Below are 6,894 nucleotides of genomic sequence, written 5' to 3' on the forward strand. Positions count from 1 at the left end.
TTGTATCACATTGACAAAACCAGCAGGGAGGGCTCTCTTTCCTTTTACTTTAACACTGACCTCTAAAAATATTTTTGATCATATGTATTAAAATACATATACAGGTTTACAGAAGAATTTATTGGGGGTAGGATGACATGGGACAGTATAAAGTAAAAATCTTACAAAGTAAAGAAACAATCATACAATGAGGAATTTTCAATTTTGTTGTCTGTCTGGAAATTTTAATTAATTAATTTATATATAAACTCTCCACTCTTTAGCCCAGGCTGGCCTTTCAGTAATCCCGTCTCAACACTTCAAGTGCTAGATTACAGGAGTGAGTCACTGTGGTGGTCTGAATGAGAATGCTCCACATATGCTCACGTCTTTGAATATTTGGTGGTGATGTTTGGTATGTTTAGGATGTGTGGCTTGTTGAAGGAAGTACATCACTGGGCTGGGCATTTAGAGTTTAAAGACTCATGCCATTTATAGGTTGTTTGCTGTGGGACAATGGTTCTCTACACTGTAAAGATTTATTGCTTATTGCTTTAATAAAATGCTGATTGGCCAGTAGCCAGGCAGGAAGTATAGGTGGGGCCACCAGAACAGGAGAATTCTGGGAACAGGAAAGAGTCGGTCTGCAGTCATCACAGTCGTAACCCAATCACAGTCGTAACCCAGATGCAGAGGAAGCAAGATGAGAATGCCTCGCTGATAAAGGGTGCCAAGCCATGTGGCTGACACAGATAAGAATTATGGGTTAATGTAGGATGTAAGAATTAGTTAATAAGAAGCCTGAGCTAATAGGCCAACCAGTTTATGATTAATGTAGGCCTCTGTGTGTTTCTTTGGGACTGAATGGCTGTGGGACCTGGCGGGACAAAAACCTCAGTCAACAAATGGTGCCAACACAAACAACTAAATCCACTTAAAACCTGAGTTTGGGAAGGAATTCTAGACACAAAAGAACAGAGTCAAGCAAGCCTTATTGGTAGCAGCACTTTCTCAGGTGGGCTCTGTTTGTTAGAGTCAAGGATATATCATTTAAGAGAGGCTTCCTGACTCAGCTTTAGCTGCAAAAACCTTGCAGCTCTTTTAAGAGGCCCCACCACAAAACATTAAAATGGTATTTATGAATAGTCAACAACAGCATGCTTCTTGGTGGTGGCAGGGACCTTGAAATGCCATAGGAACTGTGGTAATAAACATGGCTCTCGCCAGTACCTCCTGCATGAGGCTAGACTCTCAGAAAGCTAAGGGATAGAGTGGATCCAGCTGTCAAAGCCACGGCTTTAATCCTAGCCACATGGCTTAGCAAATTAAAGACTCATGTGGTCAGAAAAAGAGAGGTCTACAGTAAAGGTAGATTCAGATGAAAAAAAATCCTCTAAATGGTTTATAGTGTGTTTAAAAATATATGTAGGCTTGGGAGAGAAGAGAAAAAGGATAAAGTCCTTTAAAAAAAGAGAGAAGTTGGGTGTCATGGTACACACCTTTAATCCCAGCACTTGGGAGGCAGAGGCTGGCGGATCTCTGTGAGTTCAAGGACAGCCTTGTCTACAGAGTAAGTGCCAGGAGAGCCAAAGATACACAGAGAAACCCTGTCTCAAAAAAAAAAAAAAAACAAAAACAAAAAATTAAAAAGAAAAGAAATGGAGCTTAAAATAAAGCCAGGTAAGGGTGAAAATACACAGAGTCTGGATACTGTATGCTTTTGTATTGTCTGTGAATTGTATGGCTGCTGAGGAAGGAAAAATAGGTGCTAAAAGACATTTGGTTATAAATGCTGCTGGATTAATACAAAATATATATTTTGAAAATGCTTAGACTTCAAAATTTAAGTCAAAAGATATGTTACTTTGGAGGTTTTGCTTTTGTTTCCATAGGAAATGAGAGGCTGTGGATTCATTCTGGGTTAGGAAAAATCAGGTTTGATCAAGGAAGACCCCTTGAGAAATCTCTAATAGGAGTGGATGGCCTAGATGTCTGAGTTCTACATCCAGAACAGTTTCAAGACTGCTGGCTGAGATAATCAAGCCTCGCAGAATACTCCAGTCAGGACTTCATTATAATTCTAAATTTTCTTTAGGTCCCTATAAGATTATCAGTATCCCCCAGACAGCAGGAAGTAGCTTAGAAAACTACTCCCACATTCCCAAAAAAAATGGATTATGGATGTTTCTCTTTGTTTAGAGTATTGGTTACAAGTTGCTATGGATAATGGTCAGAAAAAAAGCTTATCAAAGGAGATTAGATTCAGAGTTCTTGTTATAAAAAAGGGGGAGGATGCTGTGGGACAATGGTCTTCTACATTGTAAAGATCTGTTGCTTGTATTGCTTTAATAAAATGCTGATTGGCCAGTAGCCAGGCAGGAAGTATAGGTGGGGCCACCAGAACAGGAGAATTCTGGGAACAGGAAAGAGTCGGTCTGCAGTCATCACAGTCGTAACCCAGATGCAGAGGAAGCAAGATGAGAATGCCTCGCTGATAAAGGGTGCCAAGCNGCTTAGGGGAATGGGATGGTTGGGATGGAGGAAGGGTGGATATGGGAGCAGGGAAATAGATATCTTAATTAAGGGAGCTATTTTAGGGTTGGCAAGAAACTTGACTCTAGAAGGGTTCCCAGGTGTCCAAGGAGATGTCCCAGCTAGTTCCTTGGGCAGCAGAGGAGAGGGTGCCCGAACTGGCCTTGTCCCATAGCCACACTGATGAATATCTTGCATATCACTATAGAGCCTTCATCTGGTGATGGATGGAGATAGAGACAGAGACCCACATTGGAGCACTGGATTGAGCTCCCAAGGTCCAAATGAGGAGCAGAAGGAGGGAGAACATGAGCAAGGAAGTCAGGACCACAAGGGGTGAAGTCCACCCATGGAGATGGTGGGACTGATCTAATGGGAGCTCACCAAGGCCAGCTGGAATGGGACTGATGGAGCATGTGATCAAACTGAACTCTCTGAATGTGGCAGACAATGAGGGCTGACTGAGAAGTCAAGGACAATGGCACTGGGTTTTGATCCCACTGCATGAACTGGCTTTGTGGGAGCCTCGTCTGTTTGGACACTTACCTTCCTAGACCTGGACGGAGGGGGGAGGACCTTGGACTTCCCACAGGGCAGGGAACCCTGACTGCTCTTAGGACTGGAGAGGGAGGGGAAGAGGAAGGGAGGAGTGAGACGGAAATGGGAGGAGGTGGAAACTTTTAATAAATAAATAAATAAATTAAAAAAAGAATAAAAAATAAACATACATAGCCTATGACAATTATATTACCAGGTTTCCATAGGCTTATTAAGAAAACAAGAAATTTAAAAATGCTCCCAATACACACGCACGTACACACACACACATTGACTTACAAAGTGGCAGCCTACTTTTCCTTGTGTACATGAGCCATGTGCACTGTGTTTACAAACGTGTAGGTGTGTGCACCATATTCATTGAGGCAGGGTTTCTCAGTCCGACACCAAATTCATGGATATGACTTGCCTGGCTAGCCAGCTTGCCCTGGAGATCCTGTCTCTGTTTTTTAATGCTAGCATTACAGATGAACTCTATACTTGCCTAGCATGTATGTGGATCCTGTGCATACAAGTGCTTTAGTTGTGGAACCATTTCCCTAGTCCAACCAGCCCATTAAAAGATCTTTTTATTTTTGGAAAATTTTATACTTGCATATAATGTATTTTGATCTTATCTACCCCACCCCACTACCTCCCTCTATTTTCCGCCTGGAACCTCAGAATCCATTTTCCTCTCAACTTTAAAATTATTATTATTAATAGTCCTGACCAATTATTATTTTTATGGTTTATCTTTATTATTTTTAATTACATGCACATGTGTGTGTGCCTGTGTGAATATGTACAAGTGAGTGCAGGTGCCCAGGGAGGCCAGAGGTGGCAGATTTCCCTTGAACTGGGGTTAGAGATGGTTATAAGCCACACAGTGTGGGTGTTAGGAGTCAAACTTAGGCCTTTGAAAGAGGAGTATGTATTCCTAGCCACTGAGCCATCTTTCCAGCCCCTGAGTCCAATCATTGTTGGCCATATGTACACAGGTGGGGCCATCCACTGGGGCATGGCCACACACACAGAAAAGTTACTCTCTTTTCTTCAGCAGCCAACAGTTGCCAATAGCTCCTTGGTTCTGAGGTTGGAGTCTCAGGAGCTCCTCTGCCACCTATGCTGAAACTGTGACTGGCTTGATCTCGTGCAAGCAAACACAATTCCTAGCAGCTCATCTTTAATGTTTGAACTAATGTTTCCAGATATGTGTTTCAAACAAAGAAACATAGTATTGCTTTTGCCAAGACAATTTTGTCTAAAAATACGAAAAAACAAGAGAAACATGAAAAACACATTAATGTCATAAGAGAAATTTATGTAAAAATATATCGATTTTCACCTATTACAATAGTAGAAATAGTTGGGTGGCCTTGGTGGCGCATAACTCTAATCCCAGCACTTGGGAGGCAGAGGCAGGAAGATTTCTGTGAGTTCCAGGATAGCCAGGGCTGTTAACAAAGAGAAACCCTGTCTCAAAAAACTAACTAACTAATTAACTAACTAACTAACAAACACACACAATAACAGAAATAAAAAGTATAATACCTGATTCAGACAAGTAAACACAGCAGTGAGTATTTGTTATTAAAAATGGAAAAGCTTTATTTCTTGACATCAAGGAAAACTATGAAAGATCTGTTGAGGAAAGAATAACTAGGTACAGATTCAGCCATCTCATTCTCCAAAGCTGCATAAACATTTGCAAAAATTTCCTTCATCTATTAATATATCCCCAGAGCAGCCAGCCCACGCAGAACTGGGGCATTCACATGTCAAAATATTCCACAGAGATCTGGGAACAGATATTTTTGGCAGAAAGTAGTTAATGTGCAGAGGAAGACTGCCCACAATACAACCCAGGGTTCCAGACTGCTTCAGGAACTCGTGGTGACGACAGAAGTTAGTGTCGGTCCCAGCATTCGAATCATTTGATACCACGGCTCTTATGACAAGAGGACCAGCTGCTGTTTCTGTCGCCAAAGATGGCAACATATGAAGGAGAGGTAACGGTGAACTTTTAACGCTGCTTCAGAACACTTCCTCAATGCCTATTTTTACAGAAAAAGAAAGCCAGGTGTGGTGGCGCATGCCTTTAATCCCAGCCCTGGAGAGGCTGCCGGCTTTGCCGACCTGGTGAATTCCAGGTCAATGAAAGATTTAATGTCTTTAAAAAAAAAAAAAAAAAAAAGGATCATGGGTCTTGAGGAATCATCCGAGGTTGTTCCTCATGTATGCCAAGAGTGTGTGGACAGACAGACAGATATACACAGTTTGTCTTAGCATACTTTTCCGTGTGTGCTGAACCTCCAGGATTGATGCCATAGTGACAGCCCCATGAACTCTACGGCTGACCAATCCTTTGATGTCTCAGTGGCAATGGCCAACCCAGTAAGCCCTTCTCGAAGCCATTAGACAAAATCCTAACACGGAACCTGTGGGCTTATCCGGGGGCTTCTGAAAGCTGCCGTCTTCGTAGGTGGGAGGTTGAATCCAAGAACATTTTGTGCCCTTTCCCCCAGATACCTGATCAACTATCACTTCCTGCTAGAGGTCTTCTCTGACCATCTTCTCCAGCCAGAGACCCCACCCTTAAAATTTTCTCACCATTGCTTGCTGCTGAGTTTCACGACAATCTGTCATTACCTTGTTTATCTGCTCACGTTCATCTACTCAATTAGAAGGCAAGTTTCCCCGAGAGCAGGCGCTGGTCTTCCGGTGCCTTGAACTTTGAGCCTGCTGGGCTTCCAGATATGGGGGATTGAAGGACAGGCCCACAGTTTGGTACGCACAGGTGTGTGAACGGGTCTCATTATGGTGATTCAAACTCCAACGCTCTGCCACGGGCTCCGGAGTACCTGGGACAACATACCTGGTTTTATGCTGGGAATGGAACCCAAGGCTACAGGTATACTAAGCAAGCACCCTACTAACTGGGCTACAGCCTTAGCTGGAAATCTCCCTAAAATCAGGTATTTTCATCTCGCTAGCCACACCCACCCTCCCCATCCTTGCCCACAGTAGGCGCGCCAGGTGTCTCACTTACCCCTAAGCCCTGCCGCCAGACCGCTTAGAGGCCACGAGGCTAAGTACGGTCACGAAAAGCTCCGGTACCAACTCTCGGGACCAGGCCGGGCTTGAGCGATAGCGAGTCGCCCTCCCCGCCACCCGCGCCATCATCCGAGGCTCACTGGCCGCCCAGCGATCCAGGCGGTACCCTCTGTGCGGCGTGCGCCCGTCAACCCGCCGCCCTCCACAACTACTTCCGGGTGAGCGGGTCGCCGGCCGGTGGCCCCGCCCCTCTGCCCCGCCACCGCCGCAGCTGCAGCCGCCGCTCGGGCTGCGGCTCATCCCGGGTCGCGTTTGCCGTCCCTGCTGCGGCGCGAAGGGTACCCTGAGTGTGGCTGCGTGACCGGCCGCGGCGCGAGGAGCCCTTCTTCTGCCTCCCTGCGGCCCGCGCGGTGGACGGTGTCGGGACCGAGTGTGGCCGCCGCGCCCCTCGCTCCGCTCTCGGGCGGCCGCTCCGGCCCTTCCGGGCGGCGCCGCTGCCTCAGCCCGCTCCACAGGCAGGTAAGGGCAGGCGACCGGCCCGGCTGTCCCGAGGCGCTGCTCCGGGCTGGGGTCGCCTGGCGAGTCGCCGGCTCCCGCCCCCACCCCACCCCCCGCGAGGAAAGAAGGGGTTACGCCCCTTGGACCGGGCATCATTTGGGACAGCTGGGTGCCCCAGCTCCCATTGCTCCCAGCGCCACATTCCCTCTGTTCTCGGTCTGTCCCGGGAGGAGCCGCCCCGGGAACCGTGTCAAGCCGGTGGAGGGCGTAGCTTTTTAAAATGAGATTACC

At 46.2% G+C, this 6,894-nt stretch overlaps 1 protein-coding gene and 1 long non-coding RNA gene across 6 annotated transcripts in view; one reads left to right on the forward strand and one right to left on the reverse strand.

Moving 5' to 3' along the window:
• Window positions 1-4,355: 4,355 nt before the first annotated feature.
• Window positions 4,356-6,296, reverse strand: LOC126499840 (uncharacterized). The gene is made up of 2 exons (XR_007591196.1): window positions 6,101-6,296; window positions 4,356-5,912 (listed from the first exon to the last, which is right to left on the reverse strand). It is a non-coding gene; the product is annotated as an uncharacterized lncRNA (long non-coding RNA).
• A 58-nt stretch (window positions 6,297-6,354) lies between these two features.
• Lrrfip2 (LRR binding FLII interacting protein 2) overlaps window positions 6,355-6,894 on the forward strand; it is a 103,113-nt gene continuing 102,573 nt past the window's right edge. The window contains exon 1 of one of the 5 annotated variants that reach the window (XM_050139226.1): window positions 6,355-6,624. The gene's annotated coding sequence lies outside the window, so the exon portion shown is untranslated. The remainder of the gene's footprint in view (window positions 6,625-6,894) is intronic. The other 4 variants (XM_050139224.1, XM_050139222.1, XM_050139225.1 and 1 more) reach the window with 4 other exon arrangements.

The sequence above is a fragment of the Alexandromys fortis genome, unplaced genomic scaffold (assembly GCF_014885135.2).
Source record: "Alexandromys fortis isolate MF-2015 unplaced genomic scaffold, M_Fortis_MF-2015_v1.1 scaffold_36, whole genome shotgun sequence".
Lineage (NCBI taxonomy): Eukaryota > Metazoa > Chordata > Mammalia > Rodentia > Cricetidae > Alexandromys > Alexandromys fortis.